This window comes from Ascaphus truei, chromosome 1, assembly GCF_040206685.1.
Source record: "Ascaphus truei isolate aAscTru1 chromosome 1, aAscTru1.hap1, whole genome shotgun sequence".
Lineage (NCBI taxonomy): Eukaryota > Metazoa > Chordata > Amphibia > Anura > Ascaphidae > Ascaphus > Ascaphus truei.
The window spans coordinates 536965329-536989551 of NC_134483.1; the positions used below are offsets into that span (position 1 = coordinate 536965329).

General features: G+C 42.7%; 1 protein-coding gene across 4 annotated transcripts in view; it reads left to right on the top strand.

Annotated features, from left to right (window-relative positions):
* SIGLEC1 (sialic acid binding Ig like lectin 1) overlaps window positions 1-24223 on the top strand; it is a 159463-nt gene that overhangs the window by 71098 nt on the left and 64142 nt on the right. The window contains exon 1 of one of the 4 annotated variants that reach the window (XM_075572884.1): window positions 18674-18760. The exons of the other annotated variants lie outside the window; for them this stretch is intronic. The gene's annotated coding sequence lies outside the window, so the exon portion shown is untranslated. Of the gene's footprint in view, window positions 1-18673; window positions 18761-24223 lie in introns of those variants that run through there. 4 annotated transcript variants of the gene reach the window in all.

The following is a 24223-nucleotide window of genomic DNA, read 5'->3' on the forward strand; positions in this document are numbered from 1 at the left end:
TCTGGAGTTTGTTAAGCAGGATAACATGATCAACTGTGTCAAAAGCCTTTGCAAAATCTAGGAATACTGCGCCAGTGAGTTGTCCCCGTTCCATTCCACACTGGATTTCATTGCAAACTTTTAGCAGGGTAGTTACGGTGGAGTGTTTGGGACGAAACCCAGACTGGAATTGGCTAGGGAAATTTGTCTTGGTGTAGAAATCGCTTAATTGGGAGTGGACACATTTTTCCATAACTTTGGATAGAATTGGGAGAAGTGAGATTGGCCTGTAGTTTGAGACAGTGTTTTTGTCCCCACTTTTGAAGATTGGGACAACTCTGGCAGTTTTCCAGGTCTTAGGGATATGGCCTGCAGACAGGATAGAGTTGACTATGGTCGCAATTGGTTTGGCAATGGCTGGGGCACCAAGTCGTAGGAACCTAGATTGTAGTAAGTCGGGTCCACATTGGCTGCTTAGTTTTAATTTGAAGAGCGCTTGTGTAATCTCCTCTTCAGATACTGGGCTAAATTGAAAATTGTGGGCAGTGTTGGGAGGGGGTGGGACTGTAGGGATACTCCCAGGATGAGATTCATGTTTGGGGTTTGTGCTGCGTTTTGCTAATAAGTTAGTGGCACACCCCACAAAGTAATCATTGAATGCATTTGCAATGTCAGTGGGGTTTGTCAGAGTAATATCCCCCTTAGTGATATTACTTGGTTGTTGATGGTTAGGAGGCTGGAATATATTGTTGATAACCTTCCAGAAGTTAGCTGGGTTTGATGTATTTTGGTGGAGATTGTCAGAGTAATATTGTGCTTTTGCATGCCTTGTTTGCCTTGTGCACATATTCCGCAGGCATCTGTAGTGATTGAGATCCTTGGTAGTGCCAGTTACTTTGTAGCTTTTCCACAAGGCATCCCTGAACTGGTAGAGTGCTATAAGGTCAGGTGTAACCCATGGAAGGTGGGCCCCCCGTACCCTTAATTTGCGTAGTGGGGCATGAGTATCGCAGAGTTTTAAGAACTCGGATTGGAAATAGTCGAGCGCAGAATCGGGGTCGGGAATTAAATCGATTCTGTGCCATGGGCAGTTGGTAAGGTCATCCAGAAACTGTTGTGGGTTAAAGTTTTTAAATGTTCTAGTGAGGAGAACTTTAGGGCTTGAATGGGGCGGTTTAATTTTCCTTACACAGTACACTATTGCATGGTCACTGAAAATATCAGGAAGGATGCCAGAGGATTGGATTCTGCTGGGGTTTGAGGAGAGAATCCAGTCTAGCAAGGAATGGTTATGCGATTTCAGGTTTATCCGTGTGGGTTGGGAAATGAGTTGCGATAGGTTAAGTGACTTGAGTTATATCTGGATTTTGTGGTTTTTAGGGTCAAGCCAATTGAAGTTGAAATCCCCAAGAACTAGCAGCTCACTCTTCACATTCAGAGAGGAAATGGAGCCAAGAAATTGGGTGATATCAGTCAGGGATTGTAGAGGGGCTTTAGGGGGGCGGTAGATGCCAGCAAGCAAGATGGGCTTAGAAAAGGGGAGGCAGATTTTTCCAACTAGAGTTTCAAAAGAGACTTGGTGGGCAATTTAACAGTGTAAATTGTAAGGTGTCTGCAATATAAAATAACACCCCTCCTCATCTCTTTGACCTATCTTTCCTAAATATGGAGTATCCCTGAATGGCAATATTTGCATCAGGGGTTTTAGGGGATAGCCATGTTTCTGTAAGAACGATGGCTTTGGGTTTATGGATAAGGCACCATGCCCTTAGTTCGTCCAGTTTGGGCAGCAGGCTCTGGATTTTTATATGGGCGACAGATAGCCCTTTTTGGAATTTAAAGGTGGATTTCTCAGGGGCATGGGACAGAGCTGAAATGGGAGGACCTGGGTTAGGTTCAATATCACCTGCTAAAGAGAGTAATAGTATGAGTAGAAATTTGGTAAGTTGTTTGCAAGTTGTAAATTTGTGGTTTATTCCATTAGAGTGAGCAGTGGTTGGTGTGCTGGTTCCAAATTTCCCACACTCTAATCTCCCTCATTCTGTAGCCATAAACTCCATCTGCTTCTGACGTCACAGCCCCATAACTCTAAAATATCCAGCAAGTCCCTCTCCTACTCTCTATTCCTCTCATTATTATTACTTCTACACTGTGGTGACGTACAGGAGGGCCCCACTAATACCGTGGGTTCCGTTCTGAGGACCAGTCGTAAAGCGAAAATCGCCGGAAAGTGGAACCGGCGTTTTTCGTTAGGTGCCATGCGCAGACCGGCAATGCGCTGTTCTACGCATGCGCAACAGAATGAAACCCCTCCATTCCGCGCATGCGCGACCCCGGGCCGGCCCGTTCTGCGCATGCATGACCCCTGGCCAGCCCATTCTGCGCATGCATGGACATGGCGGCGACATGGCGGCCCCCTTCTCGGCACCGCCGTATTGGCGGATCACTGGAAAGCGGAGCCCTGCTGTATCCCAAAATCCCATCCCTATCCACATACCAATCCTTACATGTCCCACACCCTATATCCAAAACAGAAGGAGCGCAGAGAAAAAACTTCTATTAGATTCCAATTTCACATTGACATGTATTATTTAACATCAAGCACTTGTATTGTATTGTATTGTATGTCTTTATTTATATAGCGCCATTAATGTACATAGCGCTTCACAGTAGTAATACATGTGGTAATCAAATAAATAACAGATAATATAAATAACAGATCATGGGAATAAGTGCTTTAGACATAAATGTAACATTAAGGAAGAGGAGTCCCTGACCCGAGGAGCTTACAGTCTAATTGGTAGGTAGGGAGAACGTACAGAGACAGTAGGAGGGAGTTCTGGTAAGTGCGTCTGCAGGGGGCCAAGCTTATGTATCATGTGTTCAGAATATTCACAGTGCTATTCATATGCTTCTTTAAGCAAGTGTGTCTTAAGGTGGGTCTTAAAGGTGGATAGAGAGGGTGCTAGTCGGGTACTGAGGGGAAGGGCATTCCAGAGGTGTGGGGCAGTCAGTGAAAAAGGTTTAAGGCGGGAGAGGGCTTTAGATACAAAGGGGGTAGAAAGAAGACATCCTTGAGCAGAACGCAAGAGTCGGGATGGTGCATTGCGAGATGTACGGAGGGGCAGAAGAGTGTAAAGCTTTAAAAGTGAGGAGAAGAATGGAGTGTGAGATGCGGGATTTGATCGGAATCCAGGAGAGGGATTTCAGGAGGGGAGATGCTGAGACAGATCTAGGAAACAGTAGAGTGATTCTGGCAGCAGCATTTAGGATAGATTGTAGGGGAGACAGGTGAGAGGCAGGAAGGCCGGACAGCAGGAGGTTACAGTAATCAAGACGGGAGAGAATGAGGGCCTGAGTCAGAGTTTTAGCAGTCGAGCAACAGAGGAAAGGGCGTATCTTTGTTATATTGCGGAGGAAAAAGCAACAGGTTTTAGAAATGTTTTGAATGTGAGGGGCGAATGTGAGAGAGGAGTCGAGTGTGACCCCAAGGCAGCGTGCTTGGGCTACTGGGTGAATGATCGTAGTTCCAACAGTAATGTGGAAGGAGGTAGTAGGGCCAGGTTTGGGAGGAAGTATGAGGAGTATGAGGAGCTCTGTTTTAGCCATGTTGAGTTTAAGGCGGCGGAGGGCCATCCAGGATGATATAGCAGAGAGACATTCAGAAACTTTGGTTTGTACAGCAGGTGTAAGGTCGGGTGTTGAAAAGTATATTTGTGTGTCGTCAGCATAGAGGTGATATTTAAACCCAAAAGATGTTATTAGGTCACCTAGAGAGAGTGTGTACAGAGAAAAGAGAAGAGGTCACAGGACAGACCCCTGGGGTACCCCTACAGAGAGATCAATAGAGGAGGAGGAGGTGTTAGCAGAAGAGACACTGAAAGTACGATGGGAGAGGTAGGATGAGATCCAGGATAGAGCTTTGTTCCGAATACCAAGAGTATGGAGAATGTGGAGGAGAAGAGGGTGGTCCACAGTGTCAAATGCTGCAGAGAGGTCGAGTAAGTAGGAGTTGTGCTTCTGATTCCACCTGGAATGTCACCGGATTGCTGGAGAATTGCTAGCTGATACTTTTCCATCCCCCAACCCTAAGTAAGTGTTACCTTCTTGTCTGTTAATTGTACTATATTGCTGTGTTCACCTTATTTAAGGAATAAATTATATTTTATTATATCTAAGCCTCGTTCAGTTCAACCCAGATATTTGGTGTTCATTATATCTTGTCATAAGCTACCGTGACAAGCTCTATAATGAACTTACATATTAAAATATAACTGTGGGCATCTCTGGCATCTGTCCCCCGTATCACTGGTTGGTAAGAGCCGCAAGGATCCTGGATCGCCTCCTAAATTTCCTCAGTGTGCTCCGGTCTCTTTGGAGCATCAAACCGCCACCTTGCTTGAGGCAGCCGCACTACGAGTCCCAGGGTGCACAGTGGGTCCTAGCAACTCTCGCGAGAGCTGCCGCTTAGCTAGGGCGGCACTCTTACGATTCTTACAGTGAATGGGGCTTGACTTACAGTGTCTTGACAGGCTATTACACATTAAAACATCCATCTGAAAAAATAAAGAATTAAAAATCTATCATAGATTTTTTTTTTAAATGGATGTTTTAAAAGGTTTTAATGTGTAATAGCCCATCAAGACACTGTAAATGTAAAAAAATTATTTTGACCCTTTCTGTACTGTATGTGTTGGGGGGAGGTGTATTTATTGCTATGTATTCCAAATTTTATTTTTTGATACAGGATTTTTACTGCAGGCCAGCGGAGACCCACGGGGATCACCCGAGGACCCCCGGACACCCACTGGACCACCCAAGGACCCCGGACACTCACGGGGACCACTCAAGGACCCACAGGGACCACTCAAGGACCCCCGGGGACCACCCGAGGGCCCCAGAAACCCATAGGAACCACCTGAGAGCCCACAGACACCCTTGGGGACCACCAGAGGGCCTTCAGACACCCGTGGGGACAACCCGAGGACCCCCAGACACCTGTGGGGACCACCCAGACACCCCGCTGAGGCCCCCGGACACCCGCGTTGACCACCTGGAGGCCCACGGACACCCGTGCGGACCACCAGAGGACCCCCAGGCACCCACGGGGACCCTCATAATTCCTCAAAACGTCAGACTGACAAAAATCACCACAGCATCATGGACAGTGCCCCATAAATTTTACCTATTTAAACTGTGTAAAAAAAAATACCCAATTTTGACGCAGAGGTGCAGAGAAAGCTGAACCGGCGTCCACTGCCAGGAAGCAACATGGGCCTATTCACCACCTACGTCATTATAACGGGGGTAATATATTCATGATGTCACTTAATTTGCATAAGGCGCAAAAACTACAAATAGGATTGGGACGGTTGCATGCCTATACTGTATGTAGCCCTGTTTCCCAACCTTCTCTGGGAGATTCTCCTGCTTCGTGTGGTGTCATGGTGCAAACCTGTTTTGAGCAGGAGATCTTGAGCTGCCGCGTTGTTATAGGGAGAACAGGACAGGCTTTTGGATTCTGGTTATTGCAGTTCTTCTCATGGCACTCAGTGCCTCCAGCTGTAGTGGGCTCCAGGGTATTCTGGATATAAGACCCACCACGACATCCTTCTCCCCTCCTGTCCAATGACTGAAACTCAGACAGGGGGATCTATTAGAACCAGGATACTTTATTATCAGCATATCAAACAGCCACTGCAACTCTCCTTACAGTGCTGTACGGTTTCTGAAGTCCCAGACTTCTAGAGGGTGCCTACCCCAATAGTAGAGGCAATGAGTCTTGATATTCTTCCAGACCTGCGCCGGGGGTGGGCCAGCTCATCCTCGCAATGGGAAAGATGGACAGCCCATGCTCTCTCCTTTCTCTCCAGAGCAAGACTAACCAAATTTGGGAAACTTCCCTTATTAGGGTTCAGAGGGAGCGGGCTCATAGTCTTGACCTATACTGATAGGCCTTCCCAGGCTATGAGTCACCACCTCACCTCTGTCCATCACAGAGGAGTCTGCAGGGGGACTAAAGTCCACTGATTAACCTGTTACTGCCCTGAACTTACTAGGGGCTTATGTAACGGGGGAAAGACAGGTAGAATGGACTTACCATGTTACATGTAGATACACTTGTACGCACGGTTTTCTTGTGTGCACCTGAAGAAGGGTTACTTTTTACCATGCAACATTGTGCGTTTGTTGTTCACATGCATGCTTAATAAATGATCTGAGGACCTTTCTTATGGCTATGTGCATTCATCTTTTCAAGTGTAGACTGTATTTATGACGGTTTATAGGGGGATCCCGTCATGAAGATTTCCCACACCACTGCAAATGTATTTCTTCCTAAAGCTAACTCAACAATGGGAGGGCAGGGCAAGAATACATAGTTACATAGTAGATGAGGTTGAAAAAAGACATGCGTCCATCAAGTTCAACCTATGCCAAATTTAACGACAGATACTTTATCCTATATCAGTACTTGCAGTATATTGATCCAGAGGATGGCAAACAAAAACCCCAGTGAAATATCATCCAATGATATCTCATAAGAGGAAAAATAAATTCCTTCCTGACTCCAAGAATTGGCAATCAGATTAATCCCTGGATCAACATCCTTCCCATGTTTACTTATTAGTTATATCCCTGTATACCTTTCCTTTCTAAAAAGATATCCAACCTTTTTTTGAACAAATCTATTGTATCTACCATCACAGTCTCCATGAGTAATGAATTCCACATTTTAACTGCCCTTACTGTAAAGCAGGGGAGTGCAATATTTTCCTCCTGTGCCCCCCTGCCGGCTGTCTCCCTCTCTGCACGCCCACCCATGCCTTGGTTCTGACATTCTTGTTGTCATGTTGTCATGGCAACGTGATGTCACATGACCCCGTAGCGTCATTTGACGCCGCGTTGCCATGGCGACACGTCTCCAAGAAGACGCCTGGAACAAGGTAAGTGCAGGTTACAGATGCCTTCGCCGCTTTACCCGACATTTACTTTAAATGCCATCGGGAAGTGTGTGGGACCTCTGTAAACCCCACTCCCTCCGCAGATAATCTCACGCCCCCCAGTTTGCGCACCCCTGCTGTAAAGAATGGTAGATCTCCTGACACGCAGGAAAAAGGAGAGCACTGCTCCAGAAAAAATGGGCAACAAAACTGGAATTGCTAATAAAAATAGGTTTTATTCACGGAACCACTTGGCAACATTGCAGTCACAAAAATAGTAGTCCTCTTACATGTTTCACGCTCTAGGCGATTTAAAGAGCTACCCGCCAGGACTCCATTTATTTTCTCATTGAGATACATGGGTATATACTGTACCTTATCAGGATCTGCTTCACCTATCGAGCACTAGCACGTGACTTTTGAGTTTCGTAACTTCTCCACTTACTGTAAAGAACCCTTTCTTTTGTTGCTGGGGAAATCTCCTTTCCTCCAACCATAAGGGATGCCCCCGAATTCTTTTTACTGCCCTTGGGATGAATAGTTCTTTTGAAAGCTCCTTGTACTGTCCCTGAATATATTTGTATATAGTTATCATATCCCCTCTTAGACGCCTCTTTTCTAATGTAAATCAATGTAATTTAGCTGGCCTCTCCTCATAAGTTAGATTGTCCATCCCCTTTATTAATTTGGTTGCTCTTCTACATTTTTGTTTATGTAGAATAAGCCCCGTAGTCAGCGTAAACACCTGTCCTATTGCTAAAGATCAAAAGGGGAAACTGGGGCGCTCCCTACTTTATATGGCGTATTGAAATAAAACGCCTGTCGACTAGTGTGAAACCAAGAAGAAAAAAGGGAGTGTATACTAGCCCTTGTTGTTTTTCTGCGGCTGGACCAATGAGAAGATGAAGCCCGGGATCTTCTTATAGCGGCAATAGAGGTGGTGTAGTGGTCAGCGCAAGGTGTTGAACTCGGGAAATAAAAGAGAGTGGAATACACAAAATCAATACATGCAATAGATATACATGGTTGGTCTTGAATCAAAAGGGGAGAGAAGGGGTGGGAAAAGGGAAGGGAGGGTGGTGGAGAGGGTGGATGATGGTATATATTAGTATAGAAACAATAGCATAAGTTTCAATGACTCACACGGCCTAATGTGAGACTATTCCCTCAGAGAAGAATGGATGAAATGTTACATATATCCTCTAAAATGGAGGAATAATTGGAGGAGAAAAAACTCACAGAGCCTTGTGTGAGCCCCTTCCCTCAGAGAATGATGTTTTCAATCTGTAGGAAATCAGTCTCGTCTTCCTTCTCAATGCTTCTCAATGCCCTTCTCTCCCCTTTTGATTCAAGACCAACCATATAAATCTATTGCATGTATTGATTTTGTGTATTTCACTCTCTTTTATTTCCCGAGTTCAACACCTTGCGCTGACCACCAGACCACCTCTATTGCCGCTATAAGAAGATCCCGGGCTTCATCTTCTCATTGGTCCAGCCGCAGAAAAACAACAAGGGCTAGTATACACTCCCTTTTTTCTTCTTGGTTTCACACTAGTCGACAGGCGGTTTATTTCAATACGCCATATAAAGTAGCGAGCGCCCCAGTTTCCCCTTTTGTTCTATCGTTGTATCCCGCTCTGGTGGCAGCACCCCTGTTTTAGTTTTAGTTTTTTAACTAATATATTCTATGGAAGAAGAAACAGTAGAAATGGAAAATACCAGCGAAGCTATGGAAAGTGTATTTACAAAAAGACTGTATAGAAGTAATAATAATATAGAGAATAAAATGAAAGAAGTAGAGACAGCTGAGATGGGGGATATAGAGACCAACAATAATGAATTTGACAAACTAGAGACACTGCTAAAAAAAGAAACAAAAAAAGTTTGGGACAAAGTGTATCTGGAAAAATACCTAGATGCAAAACGCATCCCAAGAGGATTGCGTTTTTCCAAAAAAGCCTCCTTTGATTTAGCAGAATTTAATGTCATATGGGAAGAGACCATGGATACCTGTTCCTATACCGTTATGAAACTTATTATCAAACACCACACCACAACTCTGGCAGAAATTGACAGAGAAGTGGTTTTGATTCAAAAAATATTAGAAACAATAATGGATAATCCGACTTTTATAAGTAGAGATAAAAAACTAGCCGACGAAATAGACACTATAGAAAGCAATCTAATAGTCAAAAAATAAGAAATTCAGAAGGGACGAGGAAGACTATCTGGTTGGCTCCAATCCCAAATGGCAGAGAGTCACGTTAGTCCCACCCAATACACCAAAAGAAAGAAAAAAGATGTTCGAGTATAGAAGTAGAGATGACTATAACAAAGAAACAAGACCTAATACTTCAGGTCACTCAACAAAAATAGAACATCCTAAGTCAAATCCCAAATATGGGACCAACAAGAATGTCAAATTTAAAACTGATGAAAGACATACGTCTCCTAGAGAATGGGCCCCTAAAGATCATGAAACCTCTAAGGAAACAAAAGATAGAAAAAAACCCTATCATGATAGAGATACCAAACACACAGACACATATAGAAGAGAAGATGATAGAAGACATACGAGGCAGGGATATGAACATGAGGATCAATGGAGGAGTAGAACCTACACTCCAAAATACAGTGATCACCATGAACACCGCTATAGGGCTAGATCACCCGTGGAGAACAATAGAGCCAGATCCCCTTTAGAACAGAGAAACAACAGGTATGAAAGAGAACAAAGAGAAAACAGGTATGAAAGAGAATGCAGTCCCGGGAGAGAGCGAAGGTCACCCTACTGTATAGACATTCAGGGACTTTTTTAGAAAAAGCCCCAGCACGCAAAGCCCCCCCTTTAACAACTCAGAATCGGTACCTACCTTTGGAGGAACAGAGAGAACAGGACTCCCCAAGCGTAAGGGCCAAAAAAAGACCTCACGAGGCAAACGGGGAGGAAGACGTTTGCAGAAAAAGACCAGCAACGTAAATAACATTAATAATATTTTTAATCTAAGTAAAAGAAGTTTGGATGCAGATGAATGCAGTTTAATCAAAAAAGGCCTTAATTTTGCACCAGCCGTTACAGCAAATGGTTTTAACTTATACATAGATGCCCACAAATTCATAAGACAACTAACTCTAAAGAAATTCTTTTTAACCAAGGATGCCCAAAGTAGGGAAATTGTAAATAACAGCACACCAACGATGATAGATGAAGACATATTTAAGCATTCAACACTCAAATCAAAATCCAAATTTTATCCAAGTTGGGCTAAGAGCCATAATATAGAGACTTTTCATCAGCAAATCCTAGAAGATTTTGAAAAACTAACTGTAACCAACAAAAGTAAAATCAAAAATAATCTTACCCTCAAAGAGAAGATTGCGCTCAAAAAACTAGAGGAAGACAAGTCCATCACTTTTAAACAAGCCGACAAAGGAGGGGGGGGGGTAATAATGGATACAGAGTATTATAAAAACGAGGCAGAAAGAATTCTTTCAGATGCCACGACTTATGAACGCTTAAAAATAAACCCCCACAATAGGTTCTGTGCAGAATTCCTAAAACATTTGGACAAAGGCAGGAAGATAGGGATTATTAACGATAAGGAATATGAATACTTAAATGTGAAATTCCCCATAATGCCCATTTTATATTTCCTGCCCAAAATCCACAAGAGTCAGACTGCTCCACCAGGATGACCTATTATCTCTGGGATAGGTTCCCACACCTCGCGACTATCAGAGTATATAGATATATTTTTGCAACCATATGTCGTGGGGATGAGGTCCTATCTCAGAGATACTACACAAGTTCTCAATATGTTAGAACAAACAGAATGGAGACAGGGTTTAAAAATGTGTACTTGTGATGTGACATCACTGTACATGGCCATCAATCATGAGGATGGAATTAAAGCCATTGACAGAACACTGAGTATAGATACAAATGTACATATGGAACAAAAATCATTTATCCTGGAGAGTATTAATTTCATTTTAAAACACAATCTCCAGCGCTATAAGTCCAAGATACCGTGACCTTAAAGGAAGTCCCTGATCTTTCAAGATGGTAGTTGGGCTTGATAAAGATGTTTCAGATGGGACGGTGTCTTTGATGTAGATGAATACACCTTCTGAAATATAGATGACAGACACACCTGATTGCGCAGCGTATTTCTACAATCAGATCCCTATCTAGGATAATACAGAATCTTACTCACATAAGTTACATCTGTATGTTCATTGGAGAGAATCTGTGGTGGCTCCCCTTCTTCTCTGTTCCTCTCACGAAACCCCGTGTGGAGACAGCTTAATTGGGATCAATCACAGTCCTCGATGACGTCAGGGATAGATCCGTTGCGACACCCCCACCGACGTGAGATAAGATGGGCACAATATGGTGTAGTATGCAATTACTTTATTGAGGGTTTCCTGCATCACTGACGTCACACGCCGAGTCGACAGCGTGTCTGTGAGCAGTGTACCTCCCCGTTGTGTTGGAAGGATTTGCAAGCTGCGGACGGCATTAGCGCGGAGTATCATCCACATTGCACCATGTGAGTGTATTTTAAAGCATTGTTTAAGTGTTTTAGCTCAATAAAGTAATTGCATACTACACCATATTGTGCCCATCTTATCTCACGTCGGTGGGGGTGTCGCAACGGATCTATCCCTGACGTCATCGAGGACTGTGATTGATCCCAATTAAGCTGTCTCCACACGGGGGTTCGTGAGAGGAACAGAGAAGAAGGGGAGCCACCACAGATTCTCTCCAATGAACATACAGATGTAACTTATGTGAGTAAGATTCTGTATTATCCTAGATAGGGATCTGATTGTAGAAATACGCTGCGCAATCAGGTGTGTCTGTCATCTATATTTCAGAAGGTGTATTCATCTACATCAAAGACACCGTCCCATCTGAAACATCTTTATCAAGCCCAACTACCATCTTGAAAGATCAGAGACTTCCTTTAAGGTCACGGTATCTTGGACTTATAGCGCTGGGGACTTTATATTTGTTTGTGCACTTTTGTTACCAGGTTTGGAATAGCCTGTTATTATTGTCACCAAGCTGCTTTCGCTATAGATTTTGTTCTCACATTGATGTATATAATGACACTTATTGTTTAGCACATTATTGTTAGCACTTAGTAATATTTTTAGTGTAGGTTAGCGCTTTTTGGAGGGGTTATTTTCTTTGTTTTGTTTAAAACACAATCTGTTCAATTTTGATGGGACACACTTTTTACAAAAGTGTGGAACCGCCATGGGTACCAAATTTGCGCCAAGTTATGCCAACCTTTTCATGGACGTTTGAGAACAAGATACCACCTGGTCCGTCCATGAATTTGGCGCAGATTTGGTACTGTGGCGGAGGTACATTGATGACATCTTCTTTATCTGGAAGGGAAGCGATGAGAACTTAAATCGCTTCATAGAATATATTAATAAAAATGAAATTAACTTGGTATTTACAACATTCATAAGCCCCATTTCAGTGGATTTTCTAGGCCTCACTGTATATGTTGAAAATAACCTTTTAAAAACTAAAACTTTTTTCAAGCAGGTGGACTGCAACAATTATTTATTAAAAACGAGCTGCCACCACAGAAAATGGCTGACTAATATACCCCCAGGCCAATTCCGCCGAATAAGGCGGAATTGCAGTGATAATCAAGTCTTCAAAGAACAAGCTGATATTTAAAAAAATCGGTTTGTCAACAAAAGGTATGATAAGGACACGATGGACGATTCAATTAGGAAGGTAGGTCTCCTGAAACGTGAGGATATTTTAAGGACAAACCCCCAACAACCAAAGGGAGATTTTAATGCAACATTCATAACACAATATAGTCAAGATTCGGGGAAAATACAACAAATTTTAAACAGACATAGGCACCTTTTGCAAGGTGACGACACACTTAAGAACCATCTCCCGGAAAGACCTAAAGTTATCTACAGGAGGGCAGATAATATAAAAAATAGACTAGCTCCAAGTCTTTTCCAAACAGAAACCAAAAAGAAAGAAGCCAATTGGCTACCGAAAGTAAAAGGCTTTTTTTAATGCAGTACATGCAAAGCATGCAAACAGGGTTCGAATGAAAAGTTAGATGTCTCCTCAAATGTCACAGGGGAACACTTTAAAACCTCACATTTTATTAACTGCAAAACTGAAGATGTTGTCTATTTACTGAGTTGCCCATGCAGTCTCCAGTTTGTCGGACGCACAAGTCGACCTTTGAGGGTCTGCATACTGGAGCACCTGGGCAACATTCGCCGGAGACTAATGACACATAGTGTGTCAAAACACTTCGCACTCCAGCATTCAGGAGATCCATCTGGGTTACAATTTAGAGCCATAGAACAGGTTCCCCCAAACTGGAGAGGGGGAGGACAGACTAACTAAGTTAGCCAAGAAAGAGACTTTTTGGATATATAAATTAAAAACCTTGGCTCCGCAAGGATTAAATATTGACATTGACATTAGGGCTTTTTTGCAGTAACCAGCTTAAAAGTCTCCATCGTTTAACAATGATCATCTTTCTTTTTCTTTTTCTTCTTCTTTTCTTCTTCTTCTCTTTTTTTCCTCTTTTTTCTGCCCTCTCCCCCCTTCTCACCTTTCTCTAGGCTCATCACGCCGGCCTATCTCCATATATGTTTTCATTTTAAATTCCAATTGTATAACTATATGCACTTGAGTAATGTGTTTAAGTTAGAGGTCTATTCGGCACATCGTCATTTAATATATATCCATTTCGGTATCTCTATCCCTAATGGGATGTCTATATGTTATTTAATAGAGTTATTTAATATAGCTGTTACCACATATTGCAACATGCATCCACTTTGGAATCTCTTTCCTCAATGGGACATCTAATGTAGAACTATCACTCACAATGTCAACTAGAGTACCAATACTGTTATTCTGACAATTGCCTACACGGGGAGCTATCCCCACGAAAAGGGATTTATTAGTAGCATTCACAGGATAAGATGTACAGTATTTACAATGCAAGTGTTCAACTGATGTTTTTTGTTTTTCTTTTTCTATTTTATGCAAAGCTACCGTTATTTTATATAAATGTACTATTGCAAATTTACTTACCTTTTTGTCTCTTGGCCGATTACCAATTGGCTCTTAATATAGCGTGAATTTACATTTTTAAATTGACTACTTGTGTTCATCTTTTAATGATAACTCTAGAACAATTGGTTTTTATCATACTACAAATCCTTTTAAATAGATTACCTGTTTTTCCACCACCAGAGGCATTGAACCTACATCATCTATTGATATTTACATTTACATACATTATTACCATTATTTGTGGAATTGAACGTCTATATATCAATGCTTTGGTGATTTTTAAACTGAATTTGTAAACTGAATTTTTAAACTGAATGTCTAAACTGAATTTTCAAACTTAATTTAGTAATCGTTAATGCAGTGTGAGTGTGAATAAATGCTATGTTTAGGGTTTTTTGATCTTTCATTGTATAACTAATAGTATCTGAGTTTTGCTTAAACAAACAGACTATGCACACGTGAGAATGTGAGGCTGTTAGAAGCCAGAGCAGACCCAGCAGTAGTGCTTTATAAAGGCAGACATCGTTATCACACATAGGTATGGACTAATGGTTCTTCCAAATTTATATCCCAACAAATGCCAGGTACTGTGAGAGAGTATATTGATTATGTCATACTATGTATAGACGAGGATATGGATTCGAATTTCTGCACACAGTCTGGACGAAGGAGTCATCGATACACTATGTTAATACAGCTGTGACACAGCACATTTAGCACCATACTAAGTCATGTGTAGTAATAAACCAGTCACCCTGCATGTACTTAGTCTGCAGGAGTCATTGCCATACTATGCAGAGGCACGATTTTCTGAGACAACTAACTTGCCAGGGTACATTCTGTACCGACATTTTCAACGTCAGTTTTTATATGCCATTATATTTAAAAGATATTAAACCACAAACGACAATTAGAGATTTCATTACAATTGTTGTAACAGATTTTATTATAATTGTTGTAACAGGTATAGTCAATTAGGAAATTAGGGCAGATGATTGAAATGCCTATATAGAGTGAGGACAATGAGTTCCCTGCCGGAGCTCATTGTGCGAGGGACCCAGGCAGCCGCCAGACTTCCGGAAAGATCCTCCCTTCCGGTTCCGCTGTTGGATGCGCTAGCGGGAGCTCAACTGGAAGGAGAAGGGTCCACCGGACAGACCCACGGCTGGCATCGGGCTGTTCGTTCGTTTTTGTGTGAGTGCTACATAGTTTTTTACCTTTTTGCTGTAATAAACTTTTATTTGCTACTAATCCAGGCTTTGCCCATTTCTTGGTATCTGGGCACCTGGGAGAGGAGCCACTCACGCAGTGCCTCCATTGAGAGCATTGAGAAGGAAGACGAGACTGATTTCCTACAGATTGAAAATATCATTCTCTGAGGGAAGGGGCTCACACAAGGCCGTGTGAGTTTTTTCTCCTCCAATTATTCCTCCATTTTAGAGGATATATGTAACATTTCATCCATTCTTCTCTGAGGGAATAGTCTCACATTAGGCCGTGTGAGTCATTGAAACTTATGTTATTGTTTCTATACTAATATATACCATCATCCACCCTCTCCACCACCCTCTCTCCCCTTTTCCCACCCCTTCTCTCCCCTTTTGATTCAAGACCAACCATGTATATCTATTGCATGTATTGATTTTGTGTATTCCACTCTCTTTTATTTCCCGAGTTCAACACCTTGCGCTGACTACCACACCACCTCTATTGCTAAAGATACCTATCACATGTAAAACACTTTATCAACAAGTCACATATAATTGAGGAGTAGCCAGGCCACCTGTGGCTACTATTCCACCCTTCTCTTGGCAGTAAGTCCTGGTACAAGAAGACCTTGCCTGTAGTCAATATGGGGTTTTCCCCCTCTGAGGAGCTGCACTTGAATGACAGCGGGAGGCGGTGACATCAGGCCTGGACATGACCAATCATGAGTCAGACCTGGTGCCCCCTTCCTGGCTGTACTTAAGGCCAGTGCCACCCCAAATTCAGCAGTGTCTTCCCCCACTTGAGGCAGGCAGGTCACACAGAGAGGCTGATTATTGGGCCTTCTCCAGTCCTCTTCCCTCCGGGGGGGAGTGTGAGTGTGGACCATACCTCTGCCTCTACAAGGGAGGCAGGGAAGAGCTGGCACAACTGCGGGTGCCCATGGCCTGTAGTGACGGTCCAGGGACCATCCTTCTGTGGTAGCTGAGAGTTACTGAATCGGGCAAAAGCCTGTCTTGTTACTGTACAGAAGAGATAATAAACCGTTCCTGTGATACCTCCTGCCTGGTGCGTGACCTTACTGGGGGAGAGGTAATAGTTCCACCGTGGGAGATCACCTTCAGTTCCTGGAGCCTACGGCAGATGGAGGCGCTGCACTGCTAAAGATATATGTAGGGTATGAACCCCAAAAGCCTTGTCCTGTGTCCCCACTACCACCGGCGGACGACTCAGCCCTCCTGTTACCAGCAGGTATCATGCACCACATGGAAAAAAGTTAGACTTTGAAAAAGTCCAAGCCTGGACGAAACGCGTCAGAGTGGTTGTGCTGATGTTCGTTACCAGTTGTCAATAAAGTTTTTTTATATTCACGCGTTGTCTGTTGAAGATGCTGTGAACCTCGGACTACCTAACTTTTTTCCTTGTGACGTCTATTCCGGTTGGAGCACGCCGATGCCAGCAGCAGAGTGGGAGCAAGCTGCTTGAGAATCTCCCTTTGCAAACAGGAACGGCTTTCGTGAGTACAGAAGGGCTCATTACCTCCACGCGGTATTCAAGGGAGATAGGTGAGGCGTTTGGCTACCGGGCCGTGACTTACTTGGGGGCGCCCCCCTGGGAGGTGTCCCCCTGTACTTCTATCCGGTTATACCATTGCCCAACTCCCTTAGTTATTACCGGAGGTTTTAATAGCTTTATATCTTATACTACGCTGGTGTCTGTCTTCAATCAAGTGGCTAAGGTGTACTCCTTAATATACCTAGTTGTAGCCTCGGTATTCACGATTTTTTCTATCATGCACCACATGACCAGTAATGGTCAAATCTCCCACCGGGTGGCTGAAACACCGTTACAGAGGCAAGCATCGGTTGTTTCTAGCAGCAAAAAGATGCATCTAACCAGCCGCTCTCAAAACTTCTTTGAACTTTAACAACACGCTGCTCATATTTTCTTCCTGTAACGGACGTGCTCGCCACAAACTGGAACCGGACCACGGGACTGAGCTGGGGATGTGAATACACCGACCTTAGACCACGAAGCCGGTTCTGGATTGCGCAGCTCGTAGTCATTCGTAGCAGGGTCAGGGTTGGACAGGCCAGGGTAATCCTTTGACACACCAGGGTCAGGGTTGGAGACGGTAGAGTACTCGGTGTCCAGGCGTGAGTTCGGCAACAGGAAGTCAGGAGCACACTGCTTCAGCGTAGCAGCTGTAGTGCGGGACTGGCCTCTGCGCGAGGAGCAGGAGCGGCCCATGATAAGGTCTCTGCAAGGGGAGAATGCAGGTCTCGGGAACAAGCAAAGGCTGGCACTGGAGGACTAGCGCTTCAGCACAGGAACCAGATAGTAGACCTCTGACTGGGGTGAACATAGCAGGTCTCTGGAACAAGGTAAAGCTGGTACTGGGGGCCCAGCGCTTCAGCACAGGAACCAGGAAGCAGACCTCTGACTGGGGTGAATGCAGCAGGTCTCTGGAACAAGGTAAAGCTGGTACTGGGGCCCAGCGCTTCAGCACAGGAACCAGGAAGAAGACCTCTGCCTGGGGTGCAGCAGGTCTCCGTAACAAGGCAAGACTAGCACTGGAGATCCAGTGCTTCAGTACAGGAACCAAAATGCAGACCTCTGCCTGAGGTGAATGCAGGAGGTCTCAAGAACAAAGCAAGGCTAAGGCAAAGTAGCTTGTCGCAAACACAGTTACATCCTAGTGAATCTAGGGTTATGCTCAGCAACTTCCTGGGGCGAGGGGCTTGCTCTATATAGTATAGCCAGCGAATAGCTGCAGAGCTGCAGTGATTGCAAGCACAGGTGAGTGCTTGCAAATCCAAGGGAAGGTCTGTTCTGAGAGCTCACCAACTCTGCAGGAGTGAGCTCCAGCCAAAACCAGGAACGGATTCCTTACACGTCCTTCTCAAATTGAATGCATTTTTAGTTGTGATGCCAATTTTTGTTGTTGACATTCAAAAAAAATATTCATCAATCTTTGAATTTTGAAGGTCACCTACAATACGGCAGGTCTACCATTTACATTCCTTTGCGATCTCCATTGGAAGTTACTCCCTACTCCTTCGGCGACAAGTTCAACATGAAGACTGCTCTGTTCTTCACCAGACTTGGACAATTCCTGAAAGTTTCCAAATATCATTTCAGTTGACTTAGAATTTATCATACAGTACCACGTATATTTGGGAAGTACCGTTAACACTCTACTGTGTATACAGCTCATCTAGTATACGTCTACTCGTGAACAATGAACAAAGCCCTTCATAATTTATGTCAGGTCAACAAACCAACTCTACTCTTCCCTATTTCTCACCACTCTCGTTTCTTCAACCTCATGCCACAAGGAGAAGGAAATCTGAATGCTGCTGCGACAAAAAAAGAAACCACAAACAAGACGTTCCATAAAAATAAAAAAAAGAGGAAACTGCAGATGCACAATTTCTTGGTAGAATATATAAGGAGTTATTTGCATTGATTTGACCATTTTTTACCAGGGGACCAGACACTAAGGCAGCTGCCAGGCTCAGTGATTCTGGACGCCTCGGGACAGGTAATATCACCGGAATCTACTCTGTAGCAATCGTACTGTATTACCAAAGTATTGGCAAATGAGTCCATCTACTGTACAGGGGAAAAAAAACAATCCTCTGTATCTGAAGGGGTAGTGCGGTTTCTTTTCTCTTTTTGTTTTTTACATTGTATGTCACATTGTAAGGTTTATACATTATTTATCATCTATTATCTAAGGTTTATCTATAATATATATAATGGGCAGAAGGAGTACATGTTATACATTATAAAATATATAATGGGCAGAAGTAGCACATGTTATACAGTACATTATAAAATATATAATGGGCAGAAGGAGTACATTATATATTATAATTTATATAATGGGCAGAAGGAGAACATGTTATACACTATAATATATATATATACGCTATGAGTGCGCCTGTATATATATATATATATATGTATATATATATATATTCTCGATTTCCATAATCCCCGTAGTTTACATACAAATAACAGCATGATAAATGCACGGAAGCATTGCTACTCTGGGTAATAGGGTTGGACATTACAAGTTCCCTGGACCAGAGACTTTGCAGTCCATTGACCCAATATGACAGAAGGAAGAATAAACGGATAACATTTGGCAATAGGGACACAATTACTCAGAATGGAGGGGCATCTCACTGATAGTGCAATTACAGTACGCTTAGGGGGTTATTCATTAAACTGGGATGGTGCCGATCAGGACACTGGTGCACGAAAACTCCCATTGGCTTTAATATACACAGCGCTGTAGGCGCCAAGTCTGGGGGCATGGAGTTTACAATCACATTGAGGTGTTCAACTTCTTACCACTAAGGTACTCCTACTGCCCATTATGTATATTATAATGTATAACAAGTTCTCCTACTGCTCATTATATATATATGCATAATATATATATAATGAGCAGTAGGAGAACTTGTTATACATTATAATATACATAATGGGCAGTAGGAGTACCTTAGTGGTAAGAAGTTGAACACCTCAATGTGATTGTAAACTCCATGCCCCCAGACTTGGCGCCTACAGCGCTGTGTATATTAAAGCCAATGGGAGTTTTCGTGCACCAGTGTCCTGATCGGCACCATCCCAGTTTAATGAATAACCCCCTAAGCGTACTGTAATTGCACTATCAGTGAGATGCCCCTCCATTCTGAGTAATTGTGTCCCTATTGCCAAATGTTATCCGTTTATTCTTCCTTCTGTCATATTGGGTCAATGGACTGCAAAGTCTCTGGTCCAGGGAACTTGTAATGTCCAACCCTATTACCCAGAGTAGCAATGCTTCCGTGCATTTATCATGCTGTTATTTGTATGTAAACTACGGGGATTATGGAAATCGAGAATGAGTGTGTACAGTACGAGAGTACAGTACGAGTGGCAGAAGGTAAGGGTTACCCTATATTTGCTCTGTGTTAAAGCAGGAATTGCACCCAGAAGCCTGTGAGTTTAACTATTCTAATATTAGCCTCTTGCCCTCTAAACATGTCCTGCTCTTTAAAAAAAAAATGGTGTTAAAAAAAATAATCTTGGTTTTCTTAATCTTTAGCTTCTGATGTTACTATGGTACTAGGCTTCGGGGAGAGCTCCATTTTAAACTCCCAGCACTTAATATTTCAAAACAATTTTTTTTTAAAAATCCATGTATTATATATATATATATAGAGGTATCAGTACCGTGTTAGCCGAGCTTTAATAATTAAATAAAAGCATTTAGTTAGCCACAGTTTTTTATTATATAAAACGGAAATAGCGGTGTTAGTCCAGTTGCCATAGTGCAGAATAAATGAGTTCTTCAGTATTAGGTGATACCTTTTTTATTTGGACTAACAATAGGACAAGCTTTCGGGAGTTATCCTCTCTTCCTCAGGTCGAGCAATACTGATATACAAAGGTTTCTATGGCTTAGACAGGGATTTGAAAAAAAAAAAAAAAAAAGGAAGAATAAAGAACAGAGAGGCACTGGAGGGGTGTTAAAACAGAGAAATAAAGGTGAGAATTAGGAATGTGGGGGGGTCTGTACACCCACAGCAGCACAGATGGGGAAGAGTATGCTGGGGGGGAAGGTATGTATAGGATGGCACAATGGCAGGGAGGACCATTACAACAAATTATGATAGTGTGTGAGAAACCCCATGTCTGCATTATGTCCACTTGTTTTGGTGTCAAAGAGTCTTATCATTCTGAGCTCCACTGTTTTCCGTTCTTGGGTGCGTTTGAACATTCCATTGAGGATTTTGATTTTTAAATAATTTATGGAATGATCTGGCTGTGAGAAATGATGTCCCACAGGTGAGCAGTTTCTTCCTTCTTCGTGATGGAGTATGGAGTGTCTGTGCATATTCATTCTGCCTTGTAGTTTTTGGCTGGTTTCCCCAATGTAGCAACCTTGGTCACATTTGTTGCACTGAATCATATAAACTACATTCCTGGATGTGCAGCTGTATGATCCTTTAACATTGAATGTTCCATTGTTGTGACTGGCTGTGGGACCTTGGTATATATGTTTGCAGAGTTTGCAACTTGTGTTGCTGCACGGTTTTGTGCCATTATCAGTATCTTTAAGTTCGTTGTGAAGTTTTCTGTTGACTGACTAATTTCTGTTTGAGGTTTGGTGGTTGCCGGAACGCAAGAATTGGAGGTTTGGGAAAGATTTCTTTTAATGTTACATCCTCTTCCAGCATGGGTTGCAGATCTTTGATTATTTTTCGTATTCCCTCTAGGGTAGGGTAGTATGTGGCCACTAGTGGTATGCGTGTGGTAGGTTCTCTCTGTCTGTATTGTGGCAGGTGTTCTCGTGGGGCTTTTAGGGCAGAAGTAATAGTTTTGGCAATGGTCTTAGGGTTGTATCCCTTCTGTCTGAACTATTCGGTCAGGGTTGTGAGATGCCTGTTTCTGTCTTCAGTGTCAGAGCATATGCGGTGGTATCTTATAGCCTGGCTGTGTATGATACCTTGTTTGTATGAGTGGAATGGAAGCTGGAGTTGTGGAGGTCTGTTGGTTTCTTGTATACAGATGTGTGTAGTTTGCCATCTTTCAGTGTTACTGTTGTGTCTGGAAAGTTTACTAGGTTTGCAGAGTAATCCCTTTTGAGTTTAATTGATGGATGGAATGAGTTCATGGGCTTGTGGAATTGTTTTAGGTTTCCTTCACCCTCTGTCCATATTATAAACAGGTCATCAATGTATCTGTAGTTTTTGTAAGGTTTGTGGGGGCATGTAGTTAGGAAGCTTTGTTCCAGATTTGCCATGAAAAGATTGGCATATTGCAGTGCCATCGTGGTACTCATTAGTTGTAGGTACATTTCCTTGTTGAAGCTGAAGTAGTTGTGATTGAGGATGTATTCTATCAGTTTGGTAATTACATCAGCGCTGTATTTCTGATCCAGGGGAGATGTTGTAAGGAATTGCAGGCATGCCTCAATACCATCCTTGTGGGGGATGTTGCTGTAAAGGGATTCTACATCCATGGTAATTAGTAGTATGTTAGGTGGTAGTTGGTTGATGTTGTGAAGGTTATTGAGAAAATCTGTGCTATCTTGTATGAAGCTGTTGGTGCTTCTGACTAGAGGTTTGAGGATATTCTCCACTAAGCCTGATATTTTTTCACTGAGTGTACCCATACCTGTTATAATAGGTCTGCCGGGGTTTCCTGGTTTGTGGATTTTGGGAAGCATGTATATGGTCCTATTGGTATCGTCCTCCCTGCTATTGTGCCATTCTATACCTTCCCCCCCCAGCATCCTCTTCCCCATCTGTGCTGCTGTGGATGTACAGCCCCCTCTCCCCAACCCTAATTCTCACCTTCCTTATCTCTGTTTTAGCACCCCTCCAGTGCCTCTCTGTTCTTTATGCTTCCTTTTTTTTTTCAAATCCCTGTCTAAGTCACAGAAACCTTTGTATATCAGTATTGCTTGACCTGAGGAAGAGAGGAAAACACTCGAAAGCTTGTCCTATGACATAAATTGTTAGTCCAAATCAAAAAGGTATCACCTAGTACTGAAGAACTCATTTATTCTGCACTATATATAGTGCTAATGATGAAACACATGGCGATACACCTGTACACAAAAAGGAGCGTACCTGAGACATGCTAATAGGATATGCAAATTGTACTGTAATGCCTCTTATTAGCATACTGTATCTCTCAGCTGTGCTCCTTTTGTGCAGTGTTTGTGGGGATCTCGCTCTCTCCGGTACTGACTTTGATAATATGACGTTATCAGACCTGACTTAATGGAGCTTTGTGCACCCGAGCCCATGAAGCTTATTCAATATACTCCGGAGCAGCTAGTCCCGGCTAATCGCGGATCTATCCACATTCAAGCCAACATTTCTGAGAATATTGAATAAGCCTCTAAGTGTATTCACCAAAAAATCTCATTTTAGCTGAATAAAGTAATGCTGTAATGGTCTAAAACTGTACGTTTGTATTGAGTACCTAGCTCCCTAAACTGCACTGCATCCATAAACTATAGGGCATTGTGGATATGTATTTACTACATAGAACATCTAATAGTTACTGGGAGATGGATCCATAAAGCAAGAACTGCCAGTGACCACTGTTTTGTTCATATTAACAAAAGGACCATATTAAGTCACACTGTAGGGCCCGAGGTTTTTTTTTTAGCAGTAACTGTGCCCTGTTGGGTTAAATTAATTTAATTTCAATTCCTTTTTTAAAGTAACTTGCAGGGGAACCTTAGCAGCCAAAGATCACATTCTGTTGGCTGGCGTCAGTAAATGAAGAGTATTGTTGCAATATGAGAACAAAGTAAAAAAAAAAAAGAAAATAAATAGTTGCAAGCCCTAATTACTTCACATACTGTTGTCTTGATGAAAAATAAAATCAACCTTCTTTTATAACCATATTGACAACGTGTGGACTTACTGTGCAAAAGCTATAGTACCACCCTATGCGTTTTGCCTCAGAGTACATTAGGAAATATCAGCCTAAAGTGTAATTATAGGCAACACATTGAAATTCCCAGAACTTTCCTAATCCCTATTCCTTGTCCCCTATTCGACATACTGTAAAAGCTGTGAACTCTCGTCTGGCAAGAGAAGACGCTTCCACCGCATATTGAATATGGTTTGGGACAGTAACTTTGATCAGTGGGAGGCAGTGTGGAGGGAGGTTTCACACTGAGGAGGTTTCACTTACTAGCCATTATGGCCATTCCCTGCCATCCAAAGCAATTACACCACCTCACCTGTAAACGTCTCCCAACATACTACTGTACTTATATTACAAACACACAGATACCCAGTAAGCTCATTTAAGCCCCAAAAGTTGCCACAAAATATATATACAGTATGTATATAAATGTCAAAAAGGAGTGCTACTGGGCATGGCAATACAGTATATACTACAAACAAACACAAACAGAGCCCCGTGCTACCTCCAATGGCAAAAATACACAGTGAAATACCTATATATCTCTTGAATAAAATGT